A 20,310-nucleotide genomic window follows, 5' to 3' on the forward strand; every position below is an offset into this window, starting at 1 on the left:
CCATAGAGATACAACACACAGACTGGTCTACACAGCCACGACATCACTCAGCCACTACCATAGAGATACAACACATAGACTGGTCTACACAGCCACGACATCACTCAGCCACGACATCACTCAGCCACTACCATAGAGATACAACACACAGACTGGTCTACACAGCCACGACATCACTCAGCCACTACCATAGAGATACAACACATAGACTGGTCTACACAGCCACGACATCACTCAGCCACTACCATAGAGATACAACACATAGACTGGTCTACACAGCCACGACATCACTCAGCCACTACCATAGAGATACAACACACAGACTGGTCTACACAGCCATCACATCACTCAGCCACGACCATAGAAATGCAAAGCATAGACTGGTCTACACAGCCACTACATCACTCAGCCACGACCATAGAAATGCAATGCATAGACTGGTCTACACAGCCACGACATCACTCAGCCACTACCATAGAGATACAACACACAGATTGGTCTACACAGCCACTACATCACTCAGCCACGACCATAGAAATGCAAAGCATAGACTGGTCTACACAGCCACGACATCACTCAGCCACTACCATAGAGATACAACACATAGACTGGTCTACACAGCCACGACATCACTCAGCCACTACCATAGAGATACAACACACAGACTGGTCTACACAGCCATCACATCACTCAGCCACGACCATAGAAATGCAAAGCATAGACTGATCTACACAGCCACTACATCACTCAGCCACGACCATAGAGATACAACACACAGACTGGTCTACACAGCCACGACATCACTCAGCCACTACCATAGAGATACAACACACAGACTGGTCTACACAGCCACGACATCACTCAGCCACTACCATAGAGATACAACACATAGACTGGTCTACACAGCCACTACATCACTCAGCCACTACCATAGAGATACAACACATAGACTGGTCTACACAGCCACTACATCACTCAGCCACTACCATAGAAATGCAAAGCATAGACTGGTCTACACAGCCATCACATCACTCAGCCACGACCATAGAAATGCAAAGCATAGACTGATCTACACAGCCACTACATCACTCAGCCACGACCATAGAGATACAACACATAGACTGGTCTACACAGCCACTACATCACTCAGCCACTACCATAGAGATACAACACATAGACTGGTCTACACAGCCACTACATCACTCAGCCACTACCATAGAAATGCAAAGCATAGACTGATCTACACAGCCACTACATCACTCAGCCACGACCATAGAGATACAACACATAGACTGGTCTACACAGCCACTACATCACTCAGCCACTACCATAGAAATGCAAAGCATAGACTGGTCTACACAGCCACTACATCACTCAGCCACGACCATAGAAATGCAAAGCATAGACTGGTCTACACAGCCACTACATCACTCAGCCACTACCATAGAAATGCAAAGCATAGACTGATCTACACAGCCACTACATCGCTCAGCCACTACCATAGAGATACAACACATAGACTGGTCTACACAGCCACGACATCACTCAGCCACTACCATAGAGATACAACACATAGACTGGTCTACACAGCCACTACATCACTCAGCCACTACCATAGAAATGCAAAGCATAGACTGATCTACACAGCCACTACATCACTCAGCCACTACCATAGAAATTAAAAGCATAGACTGGTCTACACAGCCACTACATCACTCAGCCACTACCATAGAGATACAACACATAGACTGATCTACACAGCCACTACATCACTCAGCCACTACCATAGAGATACAACACATAGACTGGTCTACACAGCCACTACATCACTCAGCCACTACCATAGAGATACAACACATAGACTGGTCTACACAGCCACTACATCACTCAGCCACTACCATAGAAATGCAAAGCATAGACTGATCTACACAGCCACTACATCACTCAGCCACTACCATAGAAATGAAAAGCATAGACTGGTCTACACAGCCACTACATCACTCAGCCACTACCATAGAGATACAACACATAGACTGATCTACACAAGCTTTTTGATTTTGAATTCTAGGTATAAAAAATACATGTTGAAGTATCTGTCCTATATATATATATATATATATATATATATATATATATATATATATACGAAAGCTCAGTAAATATTGCAGTGTATTTTGGACACATGTTTAACATCTTATTTTTGTTGGCATATATCATTCTTATGATTCATACACTATGTTACCAATTACAATTCATATGACATGTTACAAAATTACAATTCGTACAATGCATTACAAATTTGCTAAATGTATGATATGTTACAAATTCCAATTTATTGTGGAAAACATCAGTTAGGTGGCTAGGTGGCTAACGCTAACGCTAGTTAGCCTTGCTACGTTCAGCCTGGTTTTGCTGATAGTGGGGTTCATTCATTGTAGGTTGTAATGTATAGCCTTGAATAGCCTGTTTAACTACACTACTATAGTGGGTGCTATAGTGGGTACTATAGTGGGTGCTATAGTGGGTACTATAGTGGGTGCTATAGTGGGTGCTATAGTGGGCGCTATAGTGGGTGCTATAGTGGGTGCTATAGTGGGCGCTATAGTGGGTGCTATAGTGGGTGCTATAGTGGGTGCTATAGTGGGTACTATAGTGGGTGCTATAGTGGGTGTTATAGTGGGTACTATAGTGGGTGCTATAGTGGGTACTATAGTGGGTGTTATAGTGGGTGCTATACTGGGTACTATAGTGGGTGCTATAGTGGGTGCTATAGTGGGTGCTATAGTGGGTGCTATAGTGGGTGCTATAGTGAGTGCTATAGTGGTTGCTATAGTGGGTGCTATAGTGGGTGCTATAGTGGGTGCTATAGTGGGTGCTATAGTGGGTACTATAGTGGGTACTATAGTGGGTGCTATAGTGGGTGCTATAGTGGGTGCTATAGTGGGTGCTATAGTGGGTGCTATAGTGGGTGTTATAGTGGGTAATATAGTGGGTGTTAAAGTGGGTAATATAGTGGGTGTTATAGTGGGTAATATAGTGGGTGCTATAGTGGGTGCTATAGTGGGTACTATAGTGGGTGCTATAGTGGGTAATATAGTGGGTGCTATCGTGGGTAATATAGTAGGTGCTATCGTGGGTGCTATAGTGGGTGCTATAGTGGGTGCTACACTACTCTACACTCAAAGCTACTGTGAATAGAGTCAAACCAGTGACAGCTTATTCTCTGACTCTGCATTGTGACCCTCGCAGCCCCCAATCTGCGGAAGATGTTAACCGCATGAACAAAGGTGAATCTCTGCCGCTCGTAAGTGAGAGATAGGTGTGTGTGTGTGTGTGTGTGAGGTGGGTACAGGAGGAATCTCAGCGTGATTAAAGGTCTTTCCGAGGAGAGCACATCTCGCTTCCCAGAATTCCCTGTGACTTTGGCATAAGTGCTCTCTCTCTCTCTCTCGCTCTCTCTCTTTCCTCACTGTCTCTCCCTCTCTCTCTGGCTCTCTCTCTTTCCTCACTGTCTCTCCCTCTCTCTCTAGCTCTCTCTCCCTCCTCACCATCTCTTCTCTCTCTCTCACTGTCTCTCTCTCACTCTGTCTCTGTCTCTGTCTCTGTCTCTCTCTCTCTCTTTATTCAATTTACGTGTTTTATTGGCATGGGAAACGTATGTTTACATTGCCAAAGCAATTGAAATAGATAATAAACAAACGTGAAATGAACAATATAAAATGAACAGTAAACATTACACTCACAAGAGTTCCAAAAGAATAAAGACATATCAAAAGTCATATGTCTATATACAGTGGTGTATAATAAGCATAAATATGGGTTGTATTTACAATGCTGTTTGTTCTTCACTGGTTGAACTTTTATTGTGGCAACTGGTCACAAATCTTGCTGCTGTGATGACACACTGTGGAATTTCACCGAGTAGATATGGGAGTTTATCAAAATTGGATTTGTTTTCAAATTCTTTGTGGATCTGTGTAGTCTGAGGGAAATATGTGTCTCTAATATGGTCATACATTGGACAGGAGGTTAGGAAGTGTAGCTCAGTTTCCACCTCATTTTGTGGGCAGTGTGCACATAGCCTGTCTTCTCTTGAGAGCCATGTCTGCCTACGGCGGTCTTTCTCAAAATTAAGGCTATGCTCACTGAGTCTGTACATAGTCAAAGCTTTCCTGAAGTTTGGGTCAGTCACAGTGGTCAGGTATTCTGCCGCTGTGTACTCTCTGTTTAGGGCCAAATAGCATTCTAGTTTGCTCATTTTTTTTGTTAATTCTTTACAAAATATAATTATCTTTTTGTTTTTTCAAGATTTGGTTGTGTCTAATTGTGTTTCTGTCCTGGGGCCCCAACACCAACTTGCTTAGGGGACTCTTCTCCAGGTCCATATCTGTCTTGGTGATGGCTTTGTTATGGAAGGTTTGGGAATCACTTCCCTGAAGGTGGTTGTAGAAATGAACAACTCTTTTCTGGATTTTGATCATTAGCGGGTATCGGTATTCTGCTATGGAGAATTACACTGAAGATATTTTTGCAGAATTCTACAGGCAATTTGGTGTTTGTCCCATTTTGAGGAATTCTTGGTTGGTGAGCGGACCCCAGACCTCACAACCATATAGGGCAATAACTGATTCAAGTATTTTTTTGCCAGATCCTAATTGGTATGTGGAATTTCTGTTATTTTCGATTAAAGGCCCTTCTTTCCTTGTCTCTCAGATCATTCACAGCTTTGTGGAAGTTACCTGTGGCCCAGATGTTTAGGCTGAGGTATGTATAGTTTTTTGTGTGCTCTAGGGCAACGGTGTCTTGATGGAACAAGGTCTACTGTCTCTATTATAACAGACCAGGACATACTCTGGAACAAGGTCTACTGTCTCTATTATAATAGACCAGGACATACTCTGGAACAAGGTCTACTGTCTCTACTGTCTCTATTATAACAGACCAGAACATAGTCTGGAACAAGGTCTACTGTCTCTACTGTCTCTATTATAACAGACCAGAACATAGTCTGGAACAAGGTCTACTGTCTCTATTATAACAGACCAGGACATACTCTGGAACAAGGTCTACTGTCTCTATTATAATAGACCGGGACATAGTCTGGAACAAGGTCTACTGTCTCTATTATAACAGACCAGAACATAGTCTGGAACAAGGTCTATTGTCTCTATTATAACAGACCAGAACATAGTCTGGAACAAGGTCTACTGTCTCTATTATAACAGACCAGAACATAGTCTGGAGCAAGGTCTACTGTCTCTATTATAACAGACCAGAACATAGTCTGGAACAAGGTCTACTGTCTCTACTGTCTCTATTATAACAGACCAGAACATAGTCTGGAACAAGGTCTACTGTCTCTATTATAACAGACCAGAACATAGTCTGGAGCAAGGTCTACTGTCTCTATTATAACAGACCATAACATAGTCTGGAACAAGGTCTACTGTCTCTATTATAACAGACCAGGACATAGTCTGGAACAAGGTCTACTGTCTCTATTATAACAGACCAGGACATAGTCTGGAACAAGGTCTACTGTCTCTACTGTCTCTATTATAACAGACCAGAACATAGTCTGGAACAAGGTCTACTGTCTCTATTATAACAGACCAGGACATAGTCTGGAACAAGGTCTACTGTCTCTACTGTCTCTATTATAACAGACCAGGACATACTCTGGAGCAAGGTCTACTGTCTCTATTATAACAGACCAGGACATAGTCTGGAACAAGGTCTACTGTCTCTATTATAACAGACCAGGACATAGTCTGGAACAAGGTCTACTGTCTCTATTATAACAGACCAGGACATAGTCTGGAACAAGGTCTACTGTCTCTATTATAACAGACCAGAACATACTCTGGAACAAGGTCTACTGTCTCTATTATAACAGACCAGAACATAGTCTTGAACAAGGTCTACTGTCTCTATTATAACAGACCAGGACATAGTCTGGAACAAGGTCTATTGTCTCTATTATAACAGACCAGGACATAGTCTGGAACAAGGTCTACTGTCTCTACTGTCTCTATTATAACAGACCAGAACATACTCTGGAACAAGGTCTATTGTCTCTATTATAACAGACCAGGACATAGTCTGGAACAAGGTCTACTGTCTCTATTATAACAGACCAGGACATACTCTGGAACAAGGTCTATTGTCTCTATTATAACAGACCAGAACATACTCTGGAACAAGGTCTATTGTCTCTATTATAACAGACCAGGACATACTCTGGAACAAGGTCTACTGTCTCTATTATAACAGACCAGGACATAGTCTGGAACAAGGTCTACTGTCTCTATTATAACAGACCAGGACATAGTCTGGAACAAGGTCTACTGTCTCTATTATAACAGACCAGGACATAGTCTGGAACAAGGTCTACTGTCTCTATTATAACAGACCAGGACATAGTCTGGAACAAGGTCTACTGTCTCTACTGTCTCTATTATAACAGACCAGAACATAGTCTGGAACAAGGTCTACTGTCTCTATTATAACAGACCAGGACATAGTCTGGAACAAGGTCTACTGTCTCTATTATAACAGACCAGAACATACTCTGGAACAAGGTCTACTGTCTCTATTATAACAGACCAGAACATAGTCTGGAACAAGGTCTACTGTCTCTACTGTCTCTATTATAACAGACCAGAACATAGTCTGGAACATGGTTTACTGTCTCTATTATAACAGACCAGAACATAGTCTGGAACATGGTCTACTGTATCTATTATAACAGACTAGAACATAGTCTGGAACAAGGTCTACTGTCTCTATTATAACAGACCAGAACATAGTCTGGAACAAGGTCTACTGTCTCTATTATAACAGACCAGAACATAGTCTGGAACAAGGTCTACTGTCTCTATTATAACAGACCAGGACATACTCTGGAACAAGGTCTACTGTCTCTATTATAACAGACCAGGACATAGTCTGGACCAAGGTCTACTTTCTCTACTGTCTCTATTATAACAGACCAGAACATAGTCTGGAACAAGGTCTACTGTCTCTATTATAACAGACCAGGACATAGTCTGGAACAAGGTCTACTGTCTCTATTATAACAGACCAGAACATAGTCTGGAACAAGGTCTACTTTCTCTTTTATAACAGACCAGGACATACTCTGGTAAAGTAATCTACATTATTACTGCCAAGAGATGAGCTATAAGTACACTGTAGAAGTCCCCTCAAAGCCTTCCATTGCCTTTGTACAGACCCAGCATGCAACAGAGCGGCAAGAGTTGTGACTGTTGTCATTTTTGTTTATTGTTTTGTCGTTAGTGTGTCTAAGGGGACCTATTACGGAGAGAATGCTTTTATTTACAGGTAGGTGTTTGTCCCCCTGTGTGCTGGGCTGGGTGGGTGTTGTGGTGGGGGTTGGATTTGTTTCTCTGCTCACCTTCCTTTGACATCGGGTGCTGTAGGTGTCCTGGGGGCAGGTAGTGTGCCCCCGGTGATAAGTTGTGCAGACCTCACTACCCTCTGGAGAGCCTTGCGGTTGTGGGCGGAACAGTTGCCGTACCAGGCGGTGATACAGCCTGATAGGATGCTCTCAATTGTGCATCTGTAAAAGTTTGAGTGTTTTAGGTGACAAGACAAATTTCTTCAGCCTCCTGAGGTTGAAGAGGCGCTGTTGTGCCTTCTTCACCACACTGTCTGTGTGGGTGGACCATTTCAGTTTGTCCGTGATGTGTACGCCGAGGAACTTAAAACTTCCCACCCTCTCCACAACCAATTGATGTGATCCGTTGTTTCCTGAAGTCCACGATAATCTTCTTTGTTTTATTGACATTGAGTACGAAGTTATTTTCCTGACACAACACTCTTGAGTGCCCTCACCTCCTCCCTTTAGGCTGTCTTGTCATTGTTGGTAATCAAGCCTACCACTGTCGTGTCGTCTGCAAACTTAATGATTGAGTTGGAGGCGTGCATAGCCACGCAGTCGTGGGTGAACAAGGAGTACATGAGAGGGCTGAGAACACACCCTTGTGGGGCCCCAGTGTTGAGGATCAGCGGGGTAGAGATGTTGTTTTCTACCCTCACCACCAGAGGCGGCCTGTCAGAAATTCCAGGAGCCAGGAGCCAGGATCGATGAAGTCGAGCTGTAGTCGATGAACAGCATTCTTACATAGGTATTCCTCTTGTCCAGATGGGATACGGTAGTGTGCAGTGTGATGGCGATTGCGTTGTCTGTGTATCTATTGGGGCGGTAAGAAAATTGAAGTGGGGGTCTAGGGTATCAGGTAGGGTGGAGGTGATATGATCCTTGACTAGCCTCTCAAAGCACTTCATGATGACAGAAGTGAGTCCTACGGGTTGATAGTCATTTAGTTAAGTTACCTTTCGCTTTCTTGGGAACAGGAACAATGGTGGCCCTCTTGAGGCATGTGGGGACAGCAGACTGGGATAGGGAGAGATTGAATATGTCCATAAACACTCCAGCCAGGTGGTCAGCACATGCTCTGAGGATGCGGCTCGTGATGCCGACCGGGCTGACAGCCTTGCGAGGGTTAAGACATTTAAATGTTTCACTCACATTGGCGATGGTGAATGAGAGCCCACAGACTTTGGTAGTGGGTGGCACTGTATTGTCCTCAAAGCGAGCAAAGAAGTTGTTTAATTTGTCTGGAAGCAAGACGTCGATGTCCGCGACGGGGCTGGGTTCTCTTTTTGTAATCCGTGATTGACTGTAGACCCTGCCACATACATCTCATGTTTGTGCCGTTGAATTGCGAGTCAGCTTTGTCTCTATACTGACGCATTGCTTGTTTGAACAACTTGCGTAGGGAATAGATACATTGTTGGTTTTCGGTCATGTTTGTCATGTTCTGACCTAAGTTCCTTTGTTTTGTCTTTGTTTTAGTATGGTCAGGGTGTGAGTTGGGGTGGCCAGTCTATGTTATTTTTTCTATAATTTGGGATTTCTGTGTTTGGCCTGGTATGGTTCTCAATCAGAGGCAGCTGTCAATCGTTGTCCCTGATTGAGAACCATACTTAGGTAGCCTGATTTCACCTTTGAGTTGTGGGTGATTATTTTCCTGTTTAGTGTTTTTGTCATTCACCGTACGGGACTGTTCGTTGGTCGTTTATTGTTTTGTTCAGTGTTCTTTTACTTCATTAAAAGATATGAACACTTACCACGCTGCACATTGGTCCTCCTCTTCTTCCACCACAGACGAGCGTTACAATGTTTCTAGTCGCCTTGCCATGATTAAAAGCGGTGGTTAATGCTTTCAGTTTTGTGGGAATGCTGCCATTGATCCACGCTTTCTGGTTAGAGAAACCGTTTAATAAATCTTCTTCAGGATCGGTGTCCTGTCCACAGTACGGTTGAGCTAAAGTAGGCTAATGCGAATAGCATGAGGTTGTAAGTAACAAGAACATTTCCAAGGACATAGACATTTCTGACATTGGCAGAAAACTTAAATTCTTGTTAATCTAACTTCACTGTTTAATTTATAGTGGCTATTACAGTGAAATAATACCATGCTATTGTTTGAGGAGAGTGCAAAATTTTGAACCTGAAAAAAGTTATTAATAAACCAATTAGGCACATTTGGGCGGTCGGAAATGCCATGGTTCATTGGATCAATCTACAATTTGCACATTCACTGCTGGTCCTCTCAGCGTAGGTCCTCTAGGTGTAGGTTCGTTAGGTGTAGGTCCTCTAGGTGTTGGTCCTCTCAGCGTGGGTCCTCTAGGTGTAGGTCCTCTCAGCGTGGGGCCTCTAGGTGTAGGTCCTCTCAGCGTGGGGCCTCTAGGTGTAGGTCCTCTCAGAGTGGGTCCTCTAGTTGTAGGTCCTCTCAGCATGGTCCTCTAGATGTAGGTCCTCTCAGCGTAGGTTCTCTAGGTGTAGGTCCTCTGGGTGTAGGTTCTCTAGGTGTGGGTCCTCTAAGCATGGGTCCTCTAGGTGTAGGTTCTCTAGGTGTAGGTCCTCTCATCATGGGTCCTCTAGGTGTAGGTTCTCTAGGTGTAGGTCCTCCAGTTGTAGGTCCTCTCATCGTGGGTCCTCTAGGTGTAGGTCCTCTGGGTGTAGGTTCTCTAGGTGTAGGTCCTCTCATCGTGGGTCCTCTGGGGGTAGGTTCTCTAGGTGTGGGTCCTCTAAGCATGGGTCCTCTAGGTGTAGGTTCTCTAGGTGTGGGTCCTCTAAGCATGGGTCCTCTAGGTGTAGGTTCTCTAGGTGTAGGTGTAGGTTCTCTAGGTGTAGGTCCTCCAGGTGTAGGTCCTCTCATCGTGGGTCCTCTAGGTGTAGGTCCTCTGGGTGTAGGTTCTCTAGGTGTAGGTCCTCTCATCGTGGGTCCTCTGGGTGTAGGTTCTCTAGGTGTGGGTCCTCTAAGCATGGGTCCTCTAGGTGTAGGTTCTCTAGGTGTAGGTCCTCTAGGTGTAGGTCCTCTCATCGTGGGTCCTCTAGGTGTAGGTCCTCTGGGTGTAGGTTCTCTAGGTGTAGGTCCTCTCATCGTGGGTCCTCTGGGTGTAGGTTCTCTAGGTATGGGTCCTCTAGGTGTAGATTCTCTAGGTGTAGGTCCTATAGGTGTAGGTCCTCTCATCGTGGGTCCTCTAGGTGTAGGTCCTCTAGGTGTAGGTCCTCTCATCGTGGGTCCTCTAGGTGTAGGTCCTCTGGGTGTAGATTCTCTAGGTGTAGGTCCTCTAGGTGTATGTCCTCTCATCATGATTCCTCTAGGTGTAGGTCCTCTAGGTGTAGGTCCTCTGGGTGTAGGTTCTCTAGGTGTAGGTCCTCTCATCGTGGGTCCTCTAGGTGTAGGTTCTCTAGGTGTAGGTCCTCTGACCATGGGTCCTGTAGGTGTATGTCCTCTAGGTGTAGGTCCTCTAATCGTGGGTCCTCTAGGTGTAGGTCCTCTGGGTGTAGGTCCTCTAGGTGTAGGTCCTCTGATCATGGGTCCTCTAGGTGTAGGTCCTCTGGGTGTAGGTTCTCTAGGTGTAGGTCCTGTAATGGAACACCACGCCAGGAGATTGGTTTACTCTCTGTGAACACGTTCTGTAACGGAACACCACGCCAGGAGATTGGTTTACTCTCCGTGAACACGTTCTGTAACGGAACGCCACGCCAGGGGATTGGTTTACTCTCCGTGAACACGTTCTGTAATGGAACGCCACGCCAGCAGAATGGTTTACTCTCCGTGAACACGTTCTGCAACGGAACACCACGCCAGGAGATTGGTTTACTCTCCGTGAACACGTTCTGCAACGGAACGCCCGCCAGGAGATTGGCTTACTCTCCGTGAACACGTTCTGTAACTGAACACCAGGAGATTGGTTTACTCTCCGTGAACACGTTCTGTAACGGAAAGCCACGCCAGGATATTGGTTTACTCTCCGTGAACACGTTCTGTAACGGAACACCAGGAGATTGGTTTACTCTCCGTGAACAAAGTTTCTACCCAGCCTTTTATTCTTGCAAGAATCAAATCTCAGCATCTCCTAATTATCTAATTATCATCACTTTGCATGGCCCAAAAACATTTAAAGCAAAGGCATTTAAACAACACAAGCATTCCTGGATCTAATCATCACACATCTCTTATGTGTGATGGCAGGGTAGCCTAGTGGTTAGAGTGTTGGACTAGTAACTGGAAGGTTGCAAGTTCAAATCCCCGAGCTGACAAGGTACAAATCTGTCGTTCTTCCCCTGAACAGGCAGTTAACCCACTGTTCCTAGGCCGTCATTGAAAATAAGAATTTGTTCTTAACTGACTTGCCTGGTTAAATAAAGTTAAAAATAAAAAAAAATCTTAATGACAGGAGTGCACATCAGCGTTACTTCCTCTTTGAGCTGAGCACCGTCGAAAAAAACAGAATAACAGAGTTTCCCTGGAGCAACAGGTCCACGGCACTTACAGTAGCGATACAGCATCAAAAATGTGTGGCTTTTTATGAACTCTTGAAACAATCCTAACTTGACCATTTAAATTCACACAGTAACATTAATTTAGTACATTTTACAATTTCATCTGTCTCCACACATCCAATGGTGTCCGTGCTCCCAGGATTCTATGGGTATGTATCTTCATAGTGATTACCGCAAATAAGGTATGTTTGACCCCAACTATGGTCAGCCCTCCAGTCGCTAGTACCACCTCAAATGTATCCATTAGTCGCCAGTTGCTAGTACCACCTCTAATGTATCCATTAGTTGCCAGTTGCTAGTACCACCTCTAATGTATCCATTAGTCGCCAGTTGCTAGTACCACCTCTAATGTATCCATTAGTCGCCAGTTGCTAGTACCACCTCTAATGTATCCATTACAGTCGCCAGTTGCTAGTACCACCTCTAATGTATCCATTACAGTCGCCAGTCGCTAGTACCACCTCTAATGTATCCATTACAGTCGCCAGTTGCTAGTACCACCTCTAATGTATCCATTAGTCGCCAGTCGCTAGTACCACCTCTAATGTATCCATTAGTCGCCAGTCGCTAGTATCACCTCTAATGTATCCATTACAGTCGCCAGTTGCTAGTACCACCTCTAATGTATCCATTAGTCGCCAGTTGCTAGTACCACCTCTAATGTATCCATTAGTCGCCAGTCGCTAGTATCACCTCTAATGTATCCATTACAGTCGCCAGTTGCTAGTACCACCTCTAATGTATCCATTAGTCGCCAGTTGCTAGTACCACCTCTAATGTATCCATTAGTCGCCAGTCGCTAGTATCACCTCTAATGTATCCATTACAGTCGCCAGTTGCTAGTACCACCTCTAATGTATCCATTAGTCGCCAGTTGCTAGTACCACCTCTAATGTATCCATTAGTCGCCAGTCACTAGTACCACCTTTAATGTATCCATTAGTCGCCAGTTGCTAGTACCACCTCTAATGTATCCATTAGTCGCCAGTCGCTAGTATCACCTCTAATGTATCCATTAGTCGCCAGTCATTTGTACCACCTTTAATGTATCCATTATAGTCGCCAGTCGCTAGTACCACCTCTAATGTATCCATTAGTCGCCAGTTGCTAGTACCACCTCTAATGTATCCATTAGTCGCCAGTCACTAGTATCACCTCTAATGTATCCATTAGTCGCCAGTCGCTAGTATCACCTCTAATGTATCCATTAGTCGCCAGTTGCTAGTACCACCTCTAATGTATCCATTAGTCGCCAGTCACTAGTATCACCTCTAATGTATCCATTAGTCGCCAGTCGCTAGTATCACCTCTAATGTATCCATTAGTCGCCAGTTGCTAGTACCACCTCTAATGTATCCATTAGTCACCCGTCGCTAGTATCACCTCTAATGTATCCATTAGTCGCCAGTTGCTAGTACCACCTCTAATGTATCCATTAGTCGCCAGTTGCTAGTACCACCTCTAATGTATCCATTAGTCGCCAGTTGCTAGTACCACCTCTAATGTATCCATTACAGTCGCCAGTCGCTAGTACCACCTCTAATGTATCCATTAGTCGCCAGTCGCTAGTACCACCTCTAATGTATCCATTACAGTCGCCAGTCGCTAGTACCACCTCTAATGTATCCATTAGTCGCCAGTCGCTAGTACCACCTCTAATGTATCCATTAGTCGCCAGTCGCTAGTACCACCTCTAATGTATCCATTAGTCGCCAGTCACTAGTACCACCTCTAATGTATCCATTACAGTTGCCAGTCGCTAGTATCACCTCTAATGTATCCATTACAGTCGCCAGTCGCTAGTACCACCTCTAATGTATCCATTAGTCGCCAGTTGCTAGTACCACCTCTAATGTATCCATCACAGTCGCCAGTCACTAGTATCACCTCTAATGTATCCATTACAGTCGCCAGTTGCTAGTACCACCTCTAATGTATCCATTACAGTCGCCAGTTGCTAGTACCACCTCTAATGTATCCATTACAGTCGCCAGTTGCTAGTACCACCTCTAATGTATCCATTACAGTCGCCAGTTGCTAGTACCACCTCTAATGTATCCATTACAGTCGCCAGTTGCTAGTACCACCTCTAATGTATCCATTAGTCGCCAGTCGCTAGTACCACCTCTAATGTATCCATTAGTCGCCAGTTGCTAGTACCACCTCTAATGTATCCATAACAGTCGCCAGTCGCTAGTACCACCTCTAATATATCCATTACAGTCGCCAGTCGCTAGTATCACCTCTAATGTATCCATTAGTCGCCAGTTGCTAGTACCACCTCTAATGTATCCATTAGTCGCCAGTCGCTAGTACCACCTCTAATGTATCCATTAGTCGCCAGTCGCTAGTACCACCTCTAATGTATCCATTACAGTCGCCAGTCGCTAGTATCACCTCTAATGTATCCATTAGTCGCCAGTTGCTAGTATCACCTCTAATGTATACATTAGTCGCCAGTCGCTAGTACCACCTCTAATGTATCCATTAGTCGCCAGTCGCTAGTATCACCTCTAATGTATCCATTACAGTCGCCAGTCACTAGTACCACCTCTAATGTATCCATTAGTCGCCAGTTGCTAGTACCACCTCTAAATTATCCATTACAGTCGCCAGTCACTAGTACCACCTCTAATGTATCCATTACAGTCGCCAGTCACTAGTACCACCTCTAATGTATCCATTACAGTCGCCAGTTGCTAGTACCACCTCTAATGTATCCATTACAGTCGCCAGTTGCTAGTACCACCTCTAATGTATCCATTACAGTCGCCAGTTGCTAGTACCACCTCTAATGTATCCATTACAGTCGCCAGTCGCTAGTACCACCTCTAATGTCTCCATTACAGTCGCCAGTCGCTAGTACCACCTCTAATGTATCCATTACAGTCGCCAGTCGCTAGTACCACCTCTAATGTATCCATTACAGTCGCCAGTCGCTAGTACCACCTCTAATGTATCCATTACAGTCGCCAGTCGCTAGTACCACCTCTAATGTATCCATTACAGTCGCCAGTCGCTAGTACCACCTCTAATGTATCCATTACAGTCGCCAGTCGCTAGTACCACCTCTAATGTATCCATTACAGTCGCCAGTTGCTAGTACCACCTTTAATGTATCCATTACAGTCGCCAGTCACTAGTATCACCTCTAATGTATCCATTACAGTCGCCAGTTGCTAGTACCACCTCTAATGTATCCATTACAGTCGCTAGTATCACCTCTAATGTATCCATTACAGTCGCCAGTCGCTAGTACCACCTCTAATGTATCCATTACAGTCGCCAGTCACTAGTATCACCTCTAATGTATCCATTAGTCGCCAGTCACTAGTACCACCTCTAATGTATCCATTACAGTCGCTAGTGTCACCTCTAATGTATCCATTACAGTCGCCAGTCGCTAGTACCACCTCTAATGTATCCATTACAGTCGCCAGTTGCTAGTACCACCTCTAATGTATCCATTACAGTCGCCAGTCGCTAGTATCACCTCTAATGTATCCATTACAGTCGCCAGTTGCTAGTACCACCTCTAATGTATCCATTACAGTCGCTAGTGTCACCTCTAATGTATCCATTACAGTCGCCAGTCGCTAGTACCACCTCTAATGTATCCATTACAGTCGCCAGTTGCTAGTATCACCTCTAATGTATCCATTAGTCGCCAGTCGCTAGTATCACCTCTAATGTATCCATTACAGTCGCCAGTCGCTAGTACCACCTCTAATGTATCCATTAGTCGCCAGTCGCTAGTACCACCTTTAATGTATCCATTACATTCGCCAGTCGCTAGTACCACCTCTAATGTATCCATTACAGTCGCCAGTTGCTAGTATCACCTCTAATGTATCCATTACAGTCGCCAGTTGCTAGTATCACCTCTAATGTATCCATTAGTCGCCAGTTGCTAGTACCACCTCTAATGTATCCATTACAGTCGCCAGTCGCTAGTACCACCTCTAATGTATCCATTACAGTCGCCAGTTGCTAGTATCACCTCTAATGTATCCATTACAGTCGCCAGTCGCTAGTATCACCTCTAATGTATCCATTACAGTCGCCAGTCGCTAGTATCACCTCTAATGTATCCATTACAGTCGCCAGTTGCTAGTATCACCTCTAATGTATCCATTACAGTCGCCAGTCGCTAGTACCACCTCTAATGTATCCATTACAGTCGCCAGTTGCTAGTATCACCTTTAATGTATCCATTACAGTCGCTAGTATCACCTCTAATTCATCCATTACAGTTTTGGATACACTGCATTGTAGAAGACAATTAGAGGAACCAGAGAAATATGTGGAGAGAAGTGTTTAGACTTTTTTTTAAATAACAAAATGGACTCCATTTAATAGTTACCAACCTAAGGCTTGCCAGGACACAGTGGAGACTCTCGACAAGATAGTTCACCGTATGTTTGGCCTGAGTGAACTTCTTGTCCATGGTCTTTAGAGTCCCGGAGCTCTACTCACAGAAGGTATCCTCCCACCAGGGTGCAACATCAGTCTTCAGGAGTACCCAGAATGATCAGCTGTCCCATCGTGGAAACCTCCATCGGCGTCATCAGAAGGTGTGGCACCTCTGACCATTTAAATTCACACAGTAACATTAATTTAGTACATTTTACGTTTTCATCTGTCTTCACACATCCATTGGTGTCCGTGCTCCCAGGATTCTATGGGTATGTATCTTCCTAGTGATTACCGCAAATAAGGTATGTTTGACAGGTCAGGCCGCGTCATCAGAGTTCATTTCACATTTGTGACCGACCGCCTTGACATAGCAAAATGTGAAATGATGTTTTTTACATTGAATAAAAGCAGAGACGCAGAGCTACAACATGGTTTATCATACACTGCATTTGAGGAACAATGTGAATGTAATTCTGCTTTGAAAGTTGATCAACTTGTAACTTCACTTTTGAGAAAATGGCCTTTGAATGTTTTGGTACCTACTGGAGCGGTCTCCTTTGTCTACACCCATTCAGCATTGTTCATACCCTCTTAAGCTTTAGCTCTACCTATCTCTTTAAGGGTTGATCTGAGCGTTCTGTCCTAGCCACAGCTGTCAAGCACCAAAGCTAACTGGCTAACAGTTGTTAGAAATTTGTAATATTTGAAACTGTAGCTCGCTAAACTATCTTACCCGTGGTCTGAAATCAGAGTTAATAGCCTGAGAGAATTTACCAGCTACTGTGTATCAACAGTTGTCACAGTGACATTCTATTGAAATGGATACCGGCTTAGTGGATGGAGTCTTTTGTTAAGACATGTAGCTAGCTAGCTAAATGTTGAACCATAACCCCAACTACCCTCCATGAATCTGCAGGTAGCTAACCAACCAGGTTCAATGTTAGCTAGCTAACACTTGGCTACAACTAGCCAAGCTAGCTAACAGTACACTCTAACTTGGAATGACAATTATGTTGTCGAAATTAGAAATATCTAAAAATGTAGCTTGCTAGACTATCTTACATCATGGTTGGACTCTTCTCCTTGTCATGGATACCATGGTAGCTCTTAGTTTGAAGATGTAATCCAGAGACAGGTGTTTTTTCCATCTCTTTAGCTATCATACTCAAATTCCACTGATTTCAAAATGGGGTCATCTAGAAAGTGCAGAGCAACCCCTAGGCACTTCTACTAAGCAATATGCATATTTTATGTACTCTGGACCTAGTTTTGTCCCATGGCATAAATGTTGTGGATCTTTATGTTTTTCCTCATAATCCTGGACTATCGGACCGCCATCCTATTACGTTTAAAAGCAGTGTTTGACTGAATCACCTACACATACTAACCAGCTCAAATAGACAGAAGCGTGCTATATGGCAGACCAATCCAAAATCATCTCTCGGCATGGCCAGCCCACTCATTATCTCAGCCAATCAGGGCCAGCAGGAAGGTTGGTGACTTTTTCTGTGGCTGAACCAACTAGGCTCGTAATGTAGCAATTTTATTTGTATTTACAGATGGCAAGTTTGTTATTAAGGCACATGAAAGTTCAATTGCTCCAGAAGGCATTTCTGTCCAAAATAAACACGTTTTTTTTAACATTAAAAAGATTACGTTCAAATGGTCCTCCTGTGAATTATAGGAAACATCACACCAGGGAGGAACCCCGCGACATACGCCTCGTTTCCTGAAACGGGTCACATTCGATGACGCACCGCTGTTTGTTTGTGAAAGACTAGGAGAGCATCAGGGTAGCCTAGTGGTTAGAGTGTAGAGGCGGTATGGTAGCCTAGTGGTTAGAGTGTAGAGGCGGCAGGGTAGCCTAGTGGTTAGAGTGTAGAGGCGGCAGGGTAGCCTAGTGGTTAGAGTGTAGAGGTGGCAGGTAGCCTAGTGGTTAGAGTGTAGAGGCGGCAGGGTAGCCTAGTGGTTAGAGTGTAGAGGTGGCAGGGTAGCCTAGTGGTTAGAGTGTAGAGGTGGCAGGGTAGCCTAGTGGTTAGAGTGTAGAGGTGGCAGGGTAGCCTAGTGGTTAGAGTGTGGAGGCGGCAGGGTAGCCTTGTGGTTAGAGCGTTGGACTAGTAACCGGAAGGTTGCAAGTTCAAATCCTTGAGCAGACAAGGTACAAATCTGTCGTTTTGCCCCTGAACAGGCAGTTAACCCACTGTTCCTACGCCGTCATTGAAAATAAGAATTTGTTCTTAACTGACTTGCCTAGTTAAATAAAAATAAATAAAATAGCAACCGTGTGAAAGTACATACATCATCACAGTACAGTATCATATTCTGTAATGTATGACAAATACAGGTTACAAAATAAATGTCTCGTGACAACCTGTGAATGAAGTTATCGTAGTTATCCCATCAACTGCCTAATCGAAACAGAGGACAAGTTAAGCCGGGTGTAAACAACACGATTTTTGTCCCCAATTTGGCAGTCCTCGACACAAAATCCCGTTGCCTACTCGGAGCGGGCAGCTGTTAGTGGCACTGGTTTAATGTGAGCGGGTCAGTGCTACCAACCCCGTCTCTGAGCAGTCCCAGACGTCCCATATTTGTCGAACATTTTTGATTTTTTATCTGCACAAAATCTGAAATGCTCTTTCAGATGTGTAAAAGACAAGTTTTGAGAACGGCGATCAGCAATGGCCAACGAGACCTAGCCGGAGAGGAAGCCAGTGAGACTCTGGAGATATGACTGCTACTAGTGTGCGTTTGTATTTGCCTTTAACCAAAGCCAAACAATGCAGTTTTAAGTAAATTAAGAGTTAAGAGTTAAGAAGATATTTACTAAATAAATAAATAAATAAAATAGTGCTCTATAGCTGAATGGGCTCAGAGGGTGAGGAATGAGTGTGTGACTGTGTGTTAGTGTTAAGTGTTAGTTTATTTAGTAAGAAGAAATTATTGTTTACAACGACGGCTGAGGAACAGTGGGTTAACTGCGTTGTTCAGGGGGCAGAACGACCGATTTTTACCTTGTCAGCTCGGAGATTCGATTTAGCAACCTTTCGGTTACTGGCCCAACGCTCTCACCACTAGGCTACCTGCTGCACCAAGAATATGGTGTGTGACTGTGTATATATGGTGTGTGACTGTGTGTATATGGAGGGATGAGGAAACATCACACCAGGTGAGGAAACATCACACCAGGGAGGAAACATCACACCAGATAGAAAACATCACACCAGGTGAGGAAACATCACACCAGATAGGAAACATCACACCAGGTGAGGAAACATCACACCAGATAGGAAACATCACACCAGATAGGAAACATCACACCAGATAGGAAACATCACACCAGGGAGGAACTTTCTTTCACTCTGCAATCACACATTATAATAATCATCTAATTGAGCTAAAACAGGAATAACTGGTTTCTAAGTATGTCTTCTACAGCAGTGGAAGCAGTATGTAGCTACTAGCTCTAGGGGACAGACGCTCTAGGGGACAGACTCTCTAGTGGACAGACTCTCTAGGGGACAGACGCTCTGGGGGACAGACTCTCTAGGGGACAGACTCTCTAGGGGACAGACTCTCTAGGGGACAGACGCTCTGAGGGACAGACTCTCTAGGGGAAAGACTCTGTCTGGGGGACAGATTCTCTAGGGGACAGACGCTCAAGGGGACAGACGCTCAAGGGGACAGACGCTCTAGGGGACAGACGCTCTTGGGGACAGACGCTCTTGGGGACAGACGCTCTTGGGGACAGACTCTCTAGGGGACAGACGCTCTAGGGGACAGACTCTCTAGGGGACAGACTCTCTAGGGGACAGACGCTCTGAGGGACAGACTCTCTAGGGGAAAGACTCTCTGTCTGGGGGACAGACGCTCTTGGGGACAGACGCTCTGAGGGACAGACTCTCTAGGGGACAGACGCTCTGGGGGACAGACGCTCTAGGGGACAGACTCTCTAGGGGACAGACGCTCTAGGGGACAGACTCTCTAGGGGACAGATGCTCAAGGGGACA

General features: G+C 44.6%; 1 pseudogene; it reads left to right on the plus strand.

The window, feature by feature from the left end:
- Nucleotides 1-11,261, plus strand: part of LOC135514446 (spidroin-2-like) — a 20,224-nt pseudogene extending 8,963 nt beyond the window's left edge.
- The last annotated feature ends 9,049 nt before the right edge of the window (nt 11,262-20,310 follow it).

This window comes from Oncorhynchus masou, chromosome 25 (genome assembly GCF_036934945.1).
Source record: "Oncorhynchus masou masou isolate Uvic2021 chromosome 25, UVic_Omas_1.1, whole genome shotgun sequence".
In the NCBI taxonomy this organism is placed as follows: domain Eukaryota; kingdom Metazoa; phylum Chordata; class Actinopteri; order Salmoniformes; family Salmonidae; genus Oncorhynchus; species Oncorhynchus masou.